Raw genomic sequence first — 18,620 nt, 5'->3', positions numbered from 1 at the left:
CTTGTGGAATGACTAGCATTAATGGGATTGCCGAGCATCTGAAATTAAGGTTTACAAATTAATACCTTTGTGATAGGGAGGGTTGCATTCTAAGGATTTAGGTACTATAATCACATTAGATTCTGGTAGAATATAAACAGGGACTTTTAGTGGGGGTTTGAGGAATATTAAGGACAAATTATTCACATGGAAACAGCCCTCTTCGTCAATTATTGAGAAAACAATCATCCTAAAAATAGCTGCTCTCTATAAAGTATCCTCCTTCATTGAAGCATTTTCTCTCTTCGTGGGCAAAATAATCAGATAGACAGTTCTTAATATCTTATGTCTAGGCTTTAAGAGGAATGAGGCTGACCTGGAAGTAAAATAATGTTGTTTAAGTGGACCGCCCTCATAGACTTCAAGCTCTGCTTCCGGGCCATTTTATTAAATTGCACATGCTCACTGATTAGTACGCCTTCACCAAACTGAGGACAAGGGAAATCCCAGATCCAAAACTTGGCTTCTTGCCCTCTCTCATTGGTCTGATCATGATAAGTAGCTATAAATGGACTTGTATGTATGGCTGTATGTACGTTGTTGGGCTCTCATATTCTCTTTCGTTTTCCATGATTGTCTTTTCATTTCAAAATACAATTAGATAACAGCTGTTTTAAAAGAATCATTCCAGTAATTTAATTAGAGTAGATCTAGTAGAAATTGCTTTACATATAATGTGGCTAATAGTATTTTTGTCTGCATGTACCCATATTGAATATGAAGTACACATCCTAGGAATACTTTGAAAAAAACTTTAAACTGGGAAATAAAGGGACTACAGCAGTTTGTAGAAGTGCATAGAGGGTGAGTTGTGCAAAGAACCTAGTGTGAGAAGTTGGGTGAGGGCAGGAACTTGCTGTTTGTTTCCAGACCCCATACACTCTATGCTGCCTTGTTAGTTTCCCTTACAGCCACAGCAGAGTGCAATATGCCCACAAGCTGGCATCAGGATGAAGTCGGACACAATTGTAATTTTTCTATTCATGTTTGTTGGGTAATGGTATAATGTGGCTTCCAACAAAAAAATATTATTAGAAGAACACAAGACTGTCTTCCAGTCGAGCACCACTTAACACCAAATTTCTTGCACTATATGTACTTCACCATAACTGAAGGAAAGGTAATTGGGAGCAGGTAGACAGTATGGGTTAGTTAAGTGAAATGGATATCAATGGAAAACATATTTGATTTTCAAGATGGGTTGTGACGTCTCAAACAAAATTCAAGGGCAAGTACAGTAGCTTTCACAAATCACTGAGTTCTTAATTTAAACTACAATTAAATTCTGGTGCCGCTTATTGCCTCTGACAAAAGAAGAACTGCCCTCTTGTCTGCAGAATTAGAAACAAGTGTGTTAAAAGTCACATATATTGAAAGGTGGACGAAATAGAAGCTAAAGTCATACAAACTACAACACTTAAAGTGGCTCAGGGCAGTGCCATGAAAAACCATTGGTTTAAGCCTGAAATATGGTCTAATCAGAACAACAGAGGTTAGCACAGGATGAGAGGTAGATGAGCAAAGAGGAAACTGGGGTTGTGAATGGTGTTGTATCTCAATCCCTTGCTTCTTTGAGGACAACTATTCTCAGGCTCACTATTAAAGATGGAAACAGATCTTATAACATCATTCTTTCTAGAGTGCTTATTGAGCAATGTAATTTGAAGGTAACAATCAAGAAAGATCCTTCTGGCACAAAAGCTTGTTTAGTTTCCACCAAAAACATAGGATGGCAAATACTTGCAATGAGGAGTTTGAGTACATACTGTGCGTGCACAACCCATTTTCTTTAACCCCTTCTGTGCCTTGGACGAGATGATCTCGTCCAAGGCTACAGTTCCCCTGTGCCTTGGACGAGATCATCTCGTCCTAGGCACAGGGGAACTTGGGGGCGCGCCAGCGCGCCCCCCGTGCACCCCCCTCCCCCCCCCCCCCCCAAGTCGGGGATGGAAGGGGAAGACCTTCCCCTTACACCCCCGACCCCCCCCCCACCCCCCCTGTGACGTCAGCGCGCGCGCGCGCTGATGTGTCACAGGGGCCTCCCTAGTCGCGCTGGAAGCTCTTCCAGCGCGATTGAAAAAGAAATGCAAAAGCATTTCTTTTTCAATCACTGGGAGGCCCGGAGGGGCTTCAAAGGGAAGGAAAAGTATTTCCTTCCCTTTGAAGTCCCTACAAGGGTTTCAAAAGCCGGATTGCTTGCAATCCGGCTTTTGAAACCCCACTAGACACCAGGGATTTTTTTTTTTTTTATTGAAAGTGACAAAAGGGAGCGACCCCTTGGGCAAGGGTCGCTCCCAGGGGGGGCATTTTTTTGAGAAGGCCTTTTCTGCCCCAAGTGGGGGCAGAAACCTCTAGGCACCAGGGACCATTTTTTTTTTGTTTCATTTTTTTTTTTTTTTTTGGTGGGGAGCGACCCCTTAGGCAAGGGTCGCTCCCCTTGGGGGAAAATTATATTTTGGCCATTTCTGCCCCCCTTGGGGGCAGATTGGCCTATTTTGATGAGGCCAATCTGCCCCCAAGGGGGGTAGAAGCCACTAGACACCAGGGATTTTTTTTTTTTTTATTGTTATTGACAAAAGGGAGCGACCCCTTGGGCAAGGGTCGCTCCCAGGGGGGGCATATTTTCGGGGGGGGCAGAAACCTCTAGGCACCAGGGACCTTTTTTTTTGTTTTTTGTGTTATATATTTTTTTTTTTGGTGGGGAGCGACCCCTTAGGCAAGGGTCGCTCCCCTTGGGGGAAAATTATATTTTGGCCATTTCTGCCCCCCTTGGGGGCAGATTGGCCTATTTTGATGAGGCCAATCTGCCCCCAAGGGGGGTAGAAACCACTAGACACCAGGGAGTTTTTTCTTTGCGTGAATTTCACGCAAAGGGAGCGACCCCTTAGGCAAGGGTCGCTCCCTGGGGGGGGGGGGGGGGGGCAATTTATTTTAGGCCATTTTTCCCCCCCCCCCCCCCCCCCAGGGCAATTTTTTTTTGTGTGTTTTTTTTTTTTTTGTTGTTTCTTTTTTTAGAGATGGGGAGCGACCCATCAGGCAAGGGTCGCTCCCCTGGGGGGCAAATTGTATTTAGACCATTTCTGCCCCCCTGGGGGCAGATTGGCCAATTTTAGGTCAATCTGCCCCCAAGGGGGCAGAAACCACTAGGCACCGGGGATTTGTTTTTTGGCGCCAATGTCACGCAGGGGGAGCGACCCCGTAGGCAAGGGTCGCTCCCGGGGGGGGGGTGGGAGTTGGGGGGGCAAATTTATTTTAGGGCATTTCTGCCCCCCCCGGGGGACAGATCGGCCTATTATTAGGCCGAACTGCCCCCAGGGGGGGGCAGAACCCTCTAGGCGCCAGGGCAATTTTTTTTTTGGTTTTTTTTGTTTTTTGTTATTTCTTTTTTTAGAGATGGAGAGCGACCCATCAGGCAAGGGTCGCTCCCCTGGGGGGGCAAATTGTATTTAGACCATTTCTGCCCCCCTGGGGGCAGATTGGCCAATTTTAGGTCAATCTGCCCCCAAGGGGGCAGAAACCACTAGGCACCGGGGATTTGTTTTTTGGCGCCAATGTCACGCAGGGGGAGCGACCCCGTAGGCAAGGGTCGCTCCCGGGGGGGGGGGGGGGGGGGTTGGGGGGGCAAATTTATTTTAGGGCATTTCTGCCCCCCCCCCCCGGGGCCGGCTGAGCTACAGGCCAAACACCACAGGTAGGCACCTTGCAAAAAACACCTCTGTTTTCTGTTAAAAAATATGTTGTGTCCACGTTGTGTTTTGGGCCATTTCCTTTTGTGGGCGCTAGGCCTACCCACAGAAGTGAGGTACCATTTTTATCGAGAGACTTAGGGGAACGCTGGGTGGAAGGAAATTTGTGGCTCCTCTCAGATTCCACTACTTTCTGTCACCGAAATGAGAGGAAAAAGTGTTTTTTGGGCCAAATTTTGATGTTTGCAAAGGATTCTGGGTAACATAACCTGGTCAGAGCCCCGCAAGTCACCCCATCTTGGATTCCCCTGGGTTTCTAGTTTTCAAAAATGCACTGGTTTGCTAAGTTTCCTCAGGTGTCGGCTGAGCTACAGGCCAAAATCCACTGGTAGGCACTGCTTTTTATAAACAAATGTGATGTGTCCACGTTGTGTTTTGGGCCCTTTCCTTTCGTGGGCGCTAGTCCTACCCACACAAGTGAGGTATCATTTTTATCGGGAGACTTGGGGGAACGCTGGGTAGAAGGAAATTTGTGGCTCCTCTCAGATTCCAGAACTTTCTGCCACAGAAATGTGAGTAACGTGTATTTTTAGCCAAATTTTGAGGTTTGCAAAGGGTTCTGGGTAACAGAACCTGGTCCGAGCCCCGCAAGTCACCCCTCCTTGGATTCCCCTAGGTCTCTAGTTTTCAGAAATGCACAGGTTTGGTAGGTTTCCCTAGGTGCCGGCTGAGCTAGAGGCCAAAATCTACAGGTAGGCACTTCGCAAAAAACACCTCTGTTTTTTTCCAAAATTTAGGATGTGTCCACGTTGCGCTTTGGGGTGTTTCCTGTCGCGGGCGCTAGGCCTACCCACGCAAGTGAGGTATCATTTTTATCGGGAGACTTGGGGGGAACGCTGGGTGGAAGGAAATTTGTAGCTCCTCTCAGATTCCAGAACTTTCTGCCACAGAAATGTGAGGGACATGTGTTTTTTTAGCCAAATTTTGAGGTTTGCAAAGGATTCTGGGTAACAGAACCTGGTCCGAGCCCCGCAAGTCACCCCTCCTTGGATTCCCCTAGCTCTCTAGTTTTCAGAAATGCACAGGTTTGGTAGGTTTCCCTAGGTGCCGGCTGAGCTAGAGGCCAAAATCTACAGGTAGGCACTTCGCAAAAAACACCTCTGTTTTTTTCCAAAATTTAGGATGTGTCCACGTTGCGCTTTGGGGTGCTTCCTGTCGCCGGCGCTAGGCCTACCCACGCAAGTGAGGTATCATTTTTATCGGGAGACTTGGGGGAACGCTGGGTGGAAGGAAATTTGTAGCTCCTCTCAGATTCCAGAACTTTCTGCCACAGAAATGTGAGGGACATGTGTTTTTTTAGCCAAATTTTGAGGTTTGCAAAGGATTCTGGGTAACAGAACCTGGTCCGAGCCCCGCAAGTCACCCCTCCTTGGATTCCCCTAGGTCTCTAGTTTTCAGAAATGCACAGGTTTGGTAGGTTTCCCTAGGTGCCGGCTGAGCTAGAGGCCAAAATCTACAGGTAGGCACTTCGCAAAAAACACCCCTGTTTTTTTCCAAAATTTAGGATGTGTCCACGTTGCGCTTTGGGGTGTTTCCTGTCGCCGGCGCTAGGCCTACCCACGCAAGTGAGGTATCATTTTTAATCGGGAGACTTGGGGGAACGCTGGGTGGAGGGAAATTTGTAGCTCCTCTCAGATTCCAGAACTTTCTGCCACAGAAATGTGAGGGACATGTGTTTTTTTAGCCAAATTTTGAGGTTTGCAAAGGATTCTGGGTAACAGAACCTGGTCCGAGCCCCGCAAGTCACCCCTCCTTGGATTCCCCTAGCTCTCTAGTTTTCAGAAATGCACAGGTTTGGTAGGTTTCCCTAGGTGCCGGCTGAGCTAGAGGCCAAAATCTACAGGTAGGCACTTCGCAAAAAACACCTCTGTTTTCTCCCAAAATTTTGGATGTGTCCACGTTGCGCTATGGGGCGTTTCCTGTCGCGGGCGCTAGGCCTACCCACGCAAGTGAGGTATCATTTTTATCGGGAGACTTGGGGGAACATAGATTAGCAAAACAAGTGCTATTGCCCCTTGTCTTTCTCTACATTTTTTCCTTCCAAATATAGGAGAGTGTGTAAAAAAGACATCTATTTGAGAAATTCCCTATAATTCACATGCTTGTATCATCACCCCGGAATTCAGAGATGTGCAAATAACCACTGCTCCTCAGCACCTTATCTTGTGCCCTTTTTGGAAATGCAAAGGTTTTCTTGATAGCAATTTTTTACTCTTTATATTTCAGCAAATGAATTGCTGTATACCCGGTATAGAATGAAAACGCACTGCAGGGTGCAGCTCATTTATTGGCTCTGGGTTCCTCGGGTTCTTGATGAACCTACAAGCCCTATATATCCCCGCAACCAGAGGAGTCCAGCAGACGTAACGGTATATTGCTTTCCATAATCTGACATTGCAGGGAAAAGTTACAGAGTAAAACGTAGAGAAAAATTGATGTTTTTTTCACCTCAATTTCAATATTTTTCTTTTTCAGCTGTTATTTTCTGTAGGAAACCCTTGTAGGATCTACACAAATGACCCCTTGCTGAATTCAGAATTTTGTCTACTTTTCAGAAATGGTTAGGTTTCTGGGATCCAGCATTGGTTTCATGCCCATTCCCGTCACTGACTGGAAGGAGGCTGAAAGCACAAAAAATTGCAAAAATGGGGTATCCCCCAGTAAAATGCCAAAATTGTGTTGAAAAATTGGGTTTTCTGATTCAAGTCTGCCTGTTCCTGAAAGCTAGGAAGCTGCTGAGTTTAGCACTACAAACCCTTTGTTGATGCCATTTTCAGGGGGAAATCCACAAGCCTTCTTCTGCAGCCACTTTTTCCATTTTTTTTAAAAAAAAACGAAATTTTCACTGTATTTTGGCCAATTTCTTGGCCTCCTTCAAGGGAACCCACAAAGTCTGGGTACCTCTAGAATCCCTAGGATGTTGGAAAAAAAGGACGTAAATTTGGCTTGGTTAGCTTATGTGGACAAAAAGTTATGAGGGCCTAAGCGCGAACTGCCCCAAATAGTCAAAAAAAGGCCTGGCACAGGAGGGGGAAAAGGCCTGGCAGCGAAGGGGTTAAAACACTTTTACGTTTGTTGCCATAATGGCCTACACCTATAGTTTCATTTACAATTTGATAATTACGGACGCACATTTTGAACTAAAAGTAGACATGACCTACACACAATTTTTGAAAATAAATCATACTAGTTAACTAGCAAACTACATCTCAGTATGAGCTAGAGGCGGAATGTAGGCAGTACCTTAAATTAAAACTGCGTAACTAACAAGCTATTCACAGGTAGCCTGACCTCGGCAAGACTCCACAACAAACTAGAGATGACTGGGGACACACAGGACTAACATCAGAATATACATTTTTCAACACAATAATGAGTGCACAAAAAAACCCTCCCACCAGAAATGCAGACAAAAATTGCTACTGGCATCAACATTTTAAACTCATAACAGAGATCATTAGCATTGTGTAAACAGTCAAAGCTTGAGAACATATATGTTCAATGGGGATGATTCATACAAAACTGTACATCTTCCCATGTGTATTTGTTGTATATGAATTGTGGTGGTTTATGATTGACCACTCAACTTACAAGTCTCTTAGGTGCTGGTTCAGAGTTTGACGGGCGGAGGTACGTCCATCAGCTTGGCAGAGTACTTTACTACTGCCATACAGAAGGTTCTCCACCTCCCAAATTTAGAGTTGTCTGCCAGCTCTGCGGACAACTCTAAACATTGTCAGGAACGGCAGTCTGAGTGGTTCCGGTCAATGTATTACAAGTTTGATGGACGGTACCATGAAAATGACAGAACCTTCCACCAAACTTTAGCATATTTTATCCCAAAGCGAGACCTTTTTTTGAATAAAACAAAAACTAATGACCCTTGCACCATGGGAGTTTTCTTCCATTGTGTGGGGGTCATTTAAACTTTTTTACTGACCCTTACAGCCACGTTTCATGGGGGTACGGGAGAGTAAATACAGGTCATCTGATCTCCCACTTTAAGTCAGATGGGCGGTCAAACAGCCAAACTTCTAAAGGTATAAATAACTCTGTCTGGCCATCGGAGGAGTATGTCAGAGACGGAGTAAACATACCCAAGGTCCCCTCATGTGTAAATAAGAAAGGTGGACTTTCATTTTGAAGGAGGGAGGACTCCGTCGCTGCTGCAATGGAATACTAACTCTACCATATTGTAAATCAGCCCCTCAGTCAGTAAACTGTTTCCCTAGTCCCACACATGTAAACGTTTAGAAAAGCTTCATAATTACAACTGTGTGGGTATTCACCACGTTTAATATGCTACCTCATGCATGTTCACACTTTTACCATGCTCAAGCCTAACTTGCATAAGAAAAACACTCTGTGGATTGGGCCTTTATTGTGGCTTTACTACCCATCAAAATTTAGGCTTTACATTTTAAGCCATGGTAAGTCTAAATAACAGCTTTTTTTGCACGTGCTTCTCCAGTGTAGGCAGCATTGCTTTTATGTGCAGATCAAACGTTATGGGGTATGCATGAATATACTGAAAACATGTCTACAAAAATGGTAGCAATGTCGAATATGATGCATTCTGTGAATTTTTTTTATAGAAAATATCTGGTTTAAGTATGCCTTAAAGAACCATTAGTGATACCAATAACTTACAGTATGCACCCTAAAACGCAGGTGCAGCAGACAAAGAAGGGTTACCACCTGGCTACGATTTTGCTGGCCTCAAACCTATATCTGTAGGTATCCCATTTAAACAAAATGGAAAAAAAAGAACAAAACTGAAAAGTCAAAGCCAGTTACACTAGTGCAAACAGAGTATTTACCCACCATGGTTGATGGAAACACTAGATCCATGGTAATCAATATGCTTACTTATTAGAAAAACAAAGAGGAAATGCAAGTGCAAAGCACTCATTGGATAATAGAGAAACCTCTACTAAAGCAGTCTAGCTAGAAAACCTGCAGAAAGTTAATTTTAGGGCACTGTACTAATTATATACAAACACGGTCAACTACTTGTCCGAAACAACTACTCCTTCAAAACTATTAAAATTTACAAATGGCTGATAGTTTCCTATAGAAGAGATAAAAATCATAACGACAACAGTGGATCAAGCAGGAGTCAGTAAACACAGATCACGTGCCGATCTGCTAGATTACAAATTACCAAAGAAAACCGTTGCCCTTTGAAAGCACTTCAAATGTCTGCACTGAGTGTATTGAAATCTAGTAATTGGCCCCTCTACATTGAAGATCCACTAGAGATCTGGTTGGATCATGAACTCTCTGCGATTGGACATATCTAGATGTGATCAAAGCTTGAAGTTTTACATTACGATAGGCTAAAAATAATAAGCTAGGCAAGCCTGGAAGAACGACATTTTGGCGGTGATGCTCCCAAACTTGCACTACTCAAGGTACTGTATAGCCTATCCAAATTGCACGATGGCATATTTGCCAATGGTGAGGAACTGTTTAAAGTATTCTAAAGCAGGAACTAAGATATCATATTACCAGCTCAACTGGCAGGTCTGTACTAAAGTTACAGGAGAGAACGTAAAGTTCACGTGGCAGTAAACCATAAAAGGGACTCCAGGAAAACTCTGAAATCCATTTTTCAGATTACACCATCAGGTGACCAATGGGTCAAATTGTTCTCCTGATGAGACTGTCAGGCTTAATTCCAAGTACTGCGAGGCAACTCAGGAATAAAAGTGGTAAGACAGTACAAAAAGCCTCAAACAATACCATATGACAAGTTTCTAGTGTATACTGAAAGATACTGCAGCACTCCATACCATGAGTGGCTGTCTAAATCAAAGTTTCATACACTGAGCAAAAAAGGGTTCTACTACAACTCACTGAAGAAATGTTTAAGCATGATAAATCCGTTTGGAGTCCAGATTAAAATGGAAACAATTATGGACATGTTCCAAAACCCATTTACAATACATTGGGTACCGGGGGAAAACGTCTGCAAATACCATTTAGAAATGTACAGAGGCCCTGTGCTGAGAAACAATGAGGAATTTAGGGCCACATGTACGTAGCATTTTGCACGTCGCAAATGGCGAATCTGGCCGTTTGCGACGTGCAAAATGCACTTTGGGATGCACAGACCCATTTTTGTGATTCTGTAAACTATTTACCGAATCGCAAAAAGGGTTTGCGAGTCATAATTAGGAAGGAGTGTTCCCTTCCTAATTGCGAGTTGCAGTACCACGTATGATTGTTTTGTGACCGCGAATGCGGTCGCAAAACAATCGCAGTTAGCACCAGTTTCAAACTGGTGCTAACCCATTCCCAAACGTGAAGGGGTCCCTAGGGGACCCCTTCCCCTATGTGAATGGCACTGAAAAAAAAAAATTCAGAGCAGAACGGGCTGCATTTAAAAAAAATAAAACTGCTTTATTTAAAAGCAGTCACAGACATGGTGGGCTGCTGTCTCCAGCAAGCCACCATCCCTGTGAGGGTGGCCATTCCCAAGGCGGTCGCAAATTGCGACCTACCTCATGAATATTCATGAGGTAGGGCATTTGCGACCCCTTGTGAATCTCACACAGTCTCATTGACACTGTTGAACATAAGGTTTTGCGACTTGCAAATCCTATATTTCGTACATGTGGCCCTTACTTCTCTTCGTCACTGAAATACATTGAGCACAGCGGTTGATTTGGTCCTACATCAACTCTATATTGAACCGAATGGGAAACAATGTGGGCCATTTTCTGACATCCACTGTAATGCATTAGAGAACAAGGGATGGGCATCAGCTACTGAATAAGACAAATTCCGTACAAGGCAGACCAGCTTCAACTCACCTGGTGAAATGCATGTGATACAAGAACGGATTTAATGAAACATCTTTCGACAGACTTCGGCACAATAATGTTTCAAACATCCATCAAAATGACGTGGAAACAATAATGGGCGTATCCACATCCCCAATAAAATAAAGCCATTTACTTTTTGAGCACACGGTCACCCGAGGTCATAAGATTATGCGACATGGTTTATGCATATCAGTGAGTTCATCTGCATGACCTCTTACTGCTGCAAAGTGTTTAGATAAGGAGGAGTTGTCTGCTGCTTATGGGTTATCACTGGGAAGGCCTCTCTGGGTAGCGAGTCTCTACCTCAGTTTGAGTGTGTGTATTCCCAGAAAACAAGTGCCTCAGCCCCACTTTCTCTGCTGCCTGTGTGTCAGAATAGGCAAGTGTTGGTGGGATCCTTGTGTGTGGGTTTCCCTAACCATGAATTTCTTGTTGCCCCAGTATCGGAGTGTTGCCTGTGTCTATGTGAGCCATGCTGTTGAGCAATGCCTGGTTTTAGTGCTGCTGTTTTCCGTATCCAAATGCCAGTGTACTCCTTATCCTGGTTTCAGTAATATTAATACTCTTATTTGATATGTCACATAGTAACACAAGTACTGTAAATAACAACTGTTATAACTAATCACTTTAATTGTACGTGCAAATGAAAAAGGTTTCAGCAGTAACCTGTAACTCATTAAGCTGTGTCACTGCATATCCCTGTGTATTCTCTACCCAGAACATGTTTCCCAACCCAGTGGTTGTGTTTGCGAGTGTAAATGGCCCTTCGTACCAGGGTAGGAGTTTCCACATACATGCCGTGAGGTTCTATCAGAGTAAGTACGCACCCTGTCCTCGTGGTAGCATACTACTTTTCTTGGAGAAAGTGTTCTCCTATCCTAGGCATAATGTTTCTTTGAGTATACCACTTTCATGCACTGGACAACAATAAAAGATTTGGCTGCTCCAATTTCTCAATAAGAAGCACTGGATACTATGAGAATTTTTCTAACTAACCTGGTAAACCACACTAGGCACTATAGTGAGGGGGGATGGGGGCCGATACTGAAATGAAAAAGAGTAAAATAGAGAGGATACTCCAACCCCACCACTGAAAAGCAGCGAGCACAATAAGTGCCTGAATTAATTCCATACTGAAATATAGTTGGTAACATTGATCATTATCAAAAAAGAAGAAAATTCAATAAATGACATTCAAACTTTAAAACAAAGGCTGGAAATTGAGACAGTCGAGATGTTATGGTCAGGGTATGCATGAATGATAGCTGTGACCACTACACAAAGTTACAGCAGGATATCACTACACATCGATCACTTACCCCAGTAAGGTTCCCCTCGTCTGTTCCCGAAGTACTCGAACCTCCTGGATCTCTCCACTTTGCTAGCAGAGGTGAAGCCTGCCCAATGACTGAAGTGCTCTGCTGCTTCCTTGTCGCTTCACAGGGCAGAAAATATTCCAATGGCGTCCAAATGATTTTTCTTTCCAAAAAAAATAAAAATTAATCAAATATGTTTCAAATTTAAAAGCAGGTCTTGCTTTTGAGATGTATGTAGTACTTAATACATAAATTATACACGTACAAAATACTGACTTTTATATTTGAGGTCAGGATTTAACAAGAAAGGAAAATGAAAAGTGCCCATAAGTGCCTGTTAAGCGTTGTCTGGACAAGGCACTAATTTTGAGACAGCTAGCAAGCAGAAAAACGTGAAAGCAGAAAAGCATGGTGATTTGTGTTATTTTAGGACTTTTGATGTGCTCAAAACACCCCGGCACAGTCTGCCCTTGTGTGATGTTTCAGTGGTTATGTAGTGTCGTAATTACGTAAGTTAAGCTTTGCTAACCCTACCCAGACTCTACAGAATTGGTATGACTGATGAGTGAGCCTAGAAGCCCCCCTTCTAGTTATCTATTTAATAGCTGTAACAAAAGGCCCTGCCTGGTCTAAATGTGCACAACAAAATTGTATTTTAGAAAAAAAACAACACTTCAATATCAGTTGTGGCTCGCGGTAAAAATATAATAAAAAAACAAAAAAACAAAAACAAACACCTGCCACGCTGCGCCGCTCTGATCAATCCGCTCCAGTCCTCCTCCACTGCAGGCACAAGCTCTCAGCCTTCCCTGCGTCCAATCCCAACGCTGCTGGCATTATGAAAGCAGAATTAGGATCGGACGGGGCACCCAGCCAGGGCGCTCCGAGGCAGAGTGAGAGTCTCTGCCTGCTCTCTCCAACCCGGCAGTGCTAAATTGGAGAGAGCCTAGTGCACATGTGTTTGGCCAGCCCAAGCCGGCCGGCCAAAGATACATGGGCACTGAGTTGGAATGCTGTGCACTCCCCCTCTGTCCATGTCACGTCCCATGACCCTGCCCCGTTTACAGTACAACCACAAGAAACATAGTTTATTATGGTTGTACTGCAAACGTTTTGCAGCTGCTCCTGCTGGTGAGAGGGGAGACGCTCCTCTGCCATAGCGGAGGAGCTGCCCCTTTTCTACATGCCCCTAATAACAATATCAAGATTGTGGCTTACAAACCACCATCTCCCAATAGGACTGTCCATGAGACTCATGCATAACTGCACTGACATCATTAAATACCAACAAAATACGGATAAGCTATCTGCAAAACTCAGAGAAAAGGAATTCCCAGTAAAGACCATTGAGAGAGCAAGGAAACATGCCAGAAACAATGATAGAGAGGCCCTACTGAGCACAAACGAGTGACCCTGAAAATTGAGACCTATATGTGTAACTACCTTCTGCCCTTAATTACCTTCTGCCCTAGCTCCAATGAGATAAAGTTGATTAAAAACACAGGGGCATCTTGAATTCTGTGGACTTAAGGATAGAACAACTGCACTTTTCATTCAGGCACAGTCAAAATCTGAGTTGCGTGCGGTACATATGCGACCAAAGAAAAATAGCATAAATACCCAAATGACACTATAGAACACCCCACACCCAAAAGGACATCAACATTGTGGGGATGTGGAGTTTGTGGCTTCACAAGGAAATGTAAAACAGTGGACCTGGGTCTGCCCAGACCTTAGGTACTGAATCAGCTAACGTACTGCAATTCAAGTGATGTGGTCAATGTGTTAAAATGTCCTTGTAATCTCCTTTATGTGGGCATGTGTAGTGAAAATAATTATGTTTGACCGCTGACTTTGTGTTTCATCACTGTGCATATTAGTTGTTCAATGTTCATCAGTTGCAAATTACATTTTATATTCAGTTTAGCTGCCTTTTGGCTTTATCATGGCCATAGACATTAAATTTTGTATTCAGTTTAGCTGCCTATTGGCTTTATCGTGGCGTAAGACATTGCAGATAAGCTGTGTTTTACCACATGGTAAACTAAACTTGTGTTCTTTGTATTTTCTCTTACCGAACACGATAGCATGATAAGGAAGCACATATTTTGTGTTTTTCTTTAGTGCAGGGAAGAAGTTGGAAGAGGGAGCCTTGAAATCTTGGCCAATTTTCAATATTGTTTCTTCCAACTCTGACCTACAGTAGCCAGCATGTTTTGAATATTTACATATAACAGGGAAGGGCCTTTCAGAAGGCTTTTTGCCATGATTATTTGAGCTATAAAAGGTGGCCCTGGGCAGCAGCGAGGGGAATTTCCGAGACTTCGGTCAGGATTGGACGTCAAATGCCTCACATTTTCCCGCAAGGGTGGAAATCTCTTTCTCGCAGTTAAACAGGGGTCATCAACTTGCTGGCATGAGAAAGATGAAAAGCATTGGCAGGCCCTACGGTGATAAATTTTGACTTTATTCTTTGCTTTGCAATTATGCTATAATATAATCACATATATTTGCAGTTGAGAATCACTTTGATATATTTTCCTTTCATTGCTGCGACTATTTTTAAACGTGTGCCTCCGACCTACTAATCTCCTTTTTCAGGAACCTTGGATGAAGTAATAATAAATGTCTTCTTTAAACTAAGAAGTGCATTCCAAAGATTTTTGTCTGCTTGGTCATTAATGAAAACAAAACAGCATGACAACAAGGAAGGTAATCATTGAAGATGCAAGAGGGAAAACACCAAGCTCACCAGACATTATGTTGAAAAGAATCACACAGTAGACAACACTGAATGGGTTGTCATAGAAAAACTGGAGCACAAACATAGTGATATGAGTAAGGCCCTTTTTAAATATGAGCAGAGGTGGGTCTTCAGATTACAAACAGACAGGGTCTCAATGGTGACATTACATGGAGTCCCCTGAGCAATTGATGGATAAAACAATGGTGTGGCCCCCCCACCCCCCACTGTATTGTTTTCTGCAGGATAACATTAGGGTCCCATTGGATGTAATTGAAAATACGGGGACACATAGGGTCTTATCTGTGACACCCAGAGACTAAGAGACATCTAACATTGCTGCATAATGTGAATGGTTCTTTGAGTTTTATGGCATCAGTCACCACAGTGGTTCCAAATCAGGGCTCATAACTAATATAAACACTTACTGTGCTATCAGTAATATTGCACAATACATTTATTACTCTTTATAAATGCAACTCAAGCGCAATGACTCGAGTCGATATTGGGTCCTAAAGAGCAGTTTTCACCTCCACCAATATTATGGCCCATGGAGCATTTGATAATGTAGGCATAGAAATGTCCACTAGGGCACCCCTCTCTTTAGAGCAAGCAGAGATTACAACTCCCAGAATATGCTGCGGTTTTCATGTCTGTCTTTTTTATTTAATTCCTTCTAATACTTTCATCACTGTGGCACACAGGGAGGGATGCAGTGCACACACCAGTACTGCATGCTGAGTGACCCCGCCTCTTCTGTGGAGTGTCTACGATCTCCAGATTTCTATACAAGCCTGTGCACTACTGTTATTCCAGAAGAAACCTTTGCAACCACGCCAGTAACTAGAAAGGGGCATGGTGCATAGATATTTCAGAACTACTCACCACCGGCAGCCACACAGCTGAATCGCAGGTATTACCATGGCCTTATTGGTAACCAATACGAGTGAGGCATTTTGCCCTACACCATTGGCCAAGGTGCACAATACTCAAGTGACAGGGCGCGCTAATTAAAATGCGGAACTTAACACTGGCGACCGGTCAATGGATGGACCTTCTGGTCGACTGTTCCAGGAGGTGGGGCAGGTAACTTGGGAGCGCTTCTCCTTGAAGAAGTGAGTACCACGTAACGGGGAATCAGGCACGAAGAGCTGTGTTTATGCGCTATATAGAGGGCAATAAGTGCAACTAACTTAGAATAAAATGGGCTGGACTCTCCATGATTTCAGGTTTTTAACTTTAAAACAGCTGAAATAAGCATACAATTTACATATACTTTGGCCTTGTGTCTAGAGTGCGACTATAGGGGACACCCTCCTGGAACAGACCATGAGGCGAATAGGCCAATAAATATAGGCAATTTACCATGGCTTAACATAACCCAGATGATTTGTATGTTTGTTTTATTCACGTGTGTCTTTTGTCAGTTGTGCTTTGCATGCTAGTGTGTCTTTTGATCACGTGTGCAATCACCTACTTCATAATGTGCCTCCCAAAGCAATTTGCACGAATAGCGAGTTACTGATATCTTTCTACTTAAGTCTTCACTCTTCCTATATTTTTTATCCGACAGGGGTGTTCCACCAAATATAATAAAGTATGCAAGGTAGGTCCACCACTTGCATTTATATCACCTTTCTAAAACACGTTTTGGGGTAAAGGTCCTATAGATAAGCCCTGACGAATGCCCAAGACCGTTTTAGGCTATTACCACATGGGCAGAAACATGTCAACAGGCAACATGTAGGGGTATAAATTGGGCATTGTAACAATTATAACCCCTCCATAATATCTTTATAGTGTTATTTTAATCACGTTGAGGATACCACCTAAATAAAAATAATACTTTTTGTGGTTTATCCTGAGATAGTTTTAATTTTATCTGGACCAGAGTTCCTTGTCCAGTCAGTTAATTTCAAAGAACTCCCGCAAGATAGCCTCACTTGAGGTTGATTCTGCCCTGGTAGTAGCATCTTACCAGAGTGGGACAAGGTGGCTGATAATGAAGCTTGTCACTTTACGTGAGTGAGCCCACCTCATCCAAATCTTTGGGATGTCAGGGAACTCCTGAACAGGAAGGGTGACAATATACCAATAGGCTCTTAAAGAAGAGATTTAAGTTAGTTTATTAGGCGTACCACACACTATGTATGTTGATGATATGAACTGAGGCCAGCGTGGCACTCCTGTAAGCCTCAGCGTTCTCCCTCTGTGTGTAAGAAGGAGCAAAGTGAGCACCAGCGTTTTCAGCACCAGGGCACATTCCCGGGTGATGGTGTGCTCTACAAATCTGCATAACGTAACACCTGGTGAATATGTGCCTGAGATGAAGGCAGATGGTGCTGGACAGGCTGTCTAGTGGTCGGTCACATCAAGTGCTGGCAGATTTATAAGTATTCATTGGCTGAGACAGGTAGTGCTACTGTAGGTGTCTGATCAGGTATCTTTCTTGACATGGGCACAAACTCCTGTATTGTGTGCTAAATGTCTCAAAGTACCTGCTTGGGATGTTTGGTAATCAGGTGACATAGCAGATGTCCACAGCATTGGTAGGCCACTGTATAGCAACATTCTGAGCTGAAGACAACAAGTGATATTGCAGTATTACACATACAAGGTGCTCATTGACCTCACAGGGGAGCATGGCCTAGGAAACAAAGGAGCTTGTGTGTAGAATATAGAGGAAGAGGGCAATGCTGTGCATGCCTGGTTATAGGGTACCCAGAGCAGTGGGGTCTCATGGCACATATCCTGGACCAGGATACAGAATCGTGACTTCCCTCTTTATCAAGTGTTTCTGGCTTGGAAACAGCTGGTGATGCTGACCATGTAGTTAGGTAGCTGAATACTTGATTCTTGTTATTGAAACGGACTGCTCTAAACTACAAGACAATATGGATGGCATAAACAGAAATCCAAGGCCATTAAATCGCGAGTGATATTGGGTAATCTGGGAGCCTTACCGCAAGATGCTTCTCAGCTGGAGGCAGAGGGTGCTGCTATGGGTGCACAGCAGTGTGGTGATGTGATAAGTTGTTGTAGTATGTGCAATGTCGCTATTATTAAAGCTTAGCACTGTTCTATAAGTCATTATTATGCCTGCTGTTTACTTTCAATGTTCCAGCGTGCTCTGGGAACACTGAAAAAGAATTCCAGCAGTAGTGGTCAGTTACTGCGTGGATCCAAGCTGGACGGTCGCAGCATGTCATGGGAGATTCTCACCTGGAATAAAAGCCCTACATGTACTTTCATCCTGCCGACTCTTCATTACATTGGTGACAGGACTGAACCCATGCTATCACCCACTGACCTCTTGTTTCATTTTGCAGCACTTCGTCAGGAAGACTTTTAATCTTGGTTATTGATTATTTTTCAAAATGGATGTATTTTTCCCTTTGTGGAGTCATGCAATACTGACGTTGCTTTGAATTTTTTGGAGCAGGAATTTTCTCCTGGAAGGTGCACCAAAAACTATACTGTCACTGACAATGGCACGCATTTTACCTCTGAAAGTATGCAGGCCTCGAAAAATCATAAAAATTACTAAACTTGCAAGTCTAGTAACTTAAATAATCTACTCGGGCTAAACTGGTGACAAATTGTGTGACTCTGGGCAAATATTTAATAGAGCAAGACACACTGAATTGTCATCTTTGTCTCTGAATGCAAAGCAAGTGTGACAAGATAAAAACCAATATGTAAAGAAAGGCACCTTTATTGCCCGTTCACTTTGTGAGTGAACAGAACACCTGTTTTTGTCAGACTGCCATAACGGGCAAGTAGGGTGTAAAAACAGCTCGTCCTCATGAAATCTGACTTGCCGAAGAAAGTGGGCGAGTAGATTTCTCGATGCCTAGTATGCTTCAGCTTTTTAAAAGGCTTGCTAAACAACATTTGCAAATGGTATTGTACCCCCCTTCTTCTAATGGGTTAAGAGAAATAACCT

At 43.5% G+C, this 18,620-nt stretch overlaps 1 protein-coding gene across 3 annotated transcripts in view; it reads right to left on the bottom strand.

Annotated features, from left to right (window-relative positions):
- The window catches only part of MAN2A2 (mannosidase alpha class 2A member 2), a 492,369-nt gene that overhangs the window by 465,894 nt on the left and 7,855 nt on the right, over positions 1-18,620 (bottom strand). For 2 of the 3 annotated variants that reach the window (XM_069222645.1, XM_069222646.1), the window contains exon 2: positions 11,935-12,094. The gene's annotated coding sequence lies outside the window, so the exon portion shown is untranslated. Of the gene's footprint in view, positions 1-11,934; positions 12,095-18,620 lie in introns of those variants that run through there. The other variant, XM_069222644.1, reaches the window with a different exon arrangement.

Source organism: Pleurodeles waltl, chromosome 3_1 (genome assembly GCF_031143425.1).
Source record: "Pleurodeles waltl isolate 20211129_DDA chromosome 3_1, aPleWal1.hap1.20221129, whole genome shotgun sequence".
NCBI lineage: Eukaryota > Metazoa > Chordata > Amphibia > Caudata > Salamandridae > Pleurodeles > Pleurodeles waltl.
Note: the sequence above shows the minus strand (reverse complement) of the source record. Positions and strands in the feature narration are given on the sequence as shown.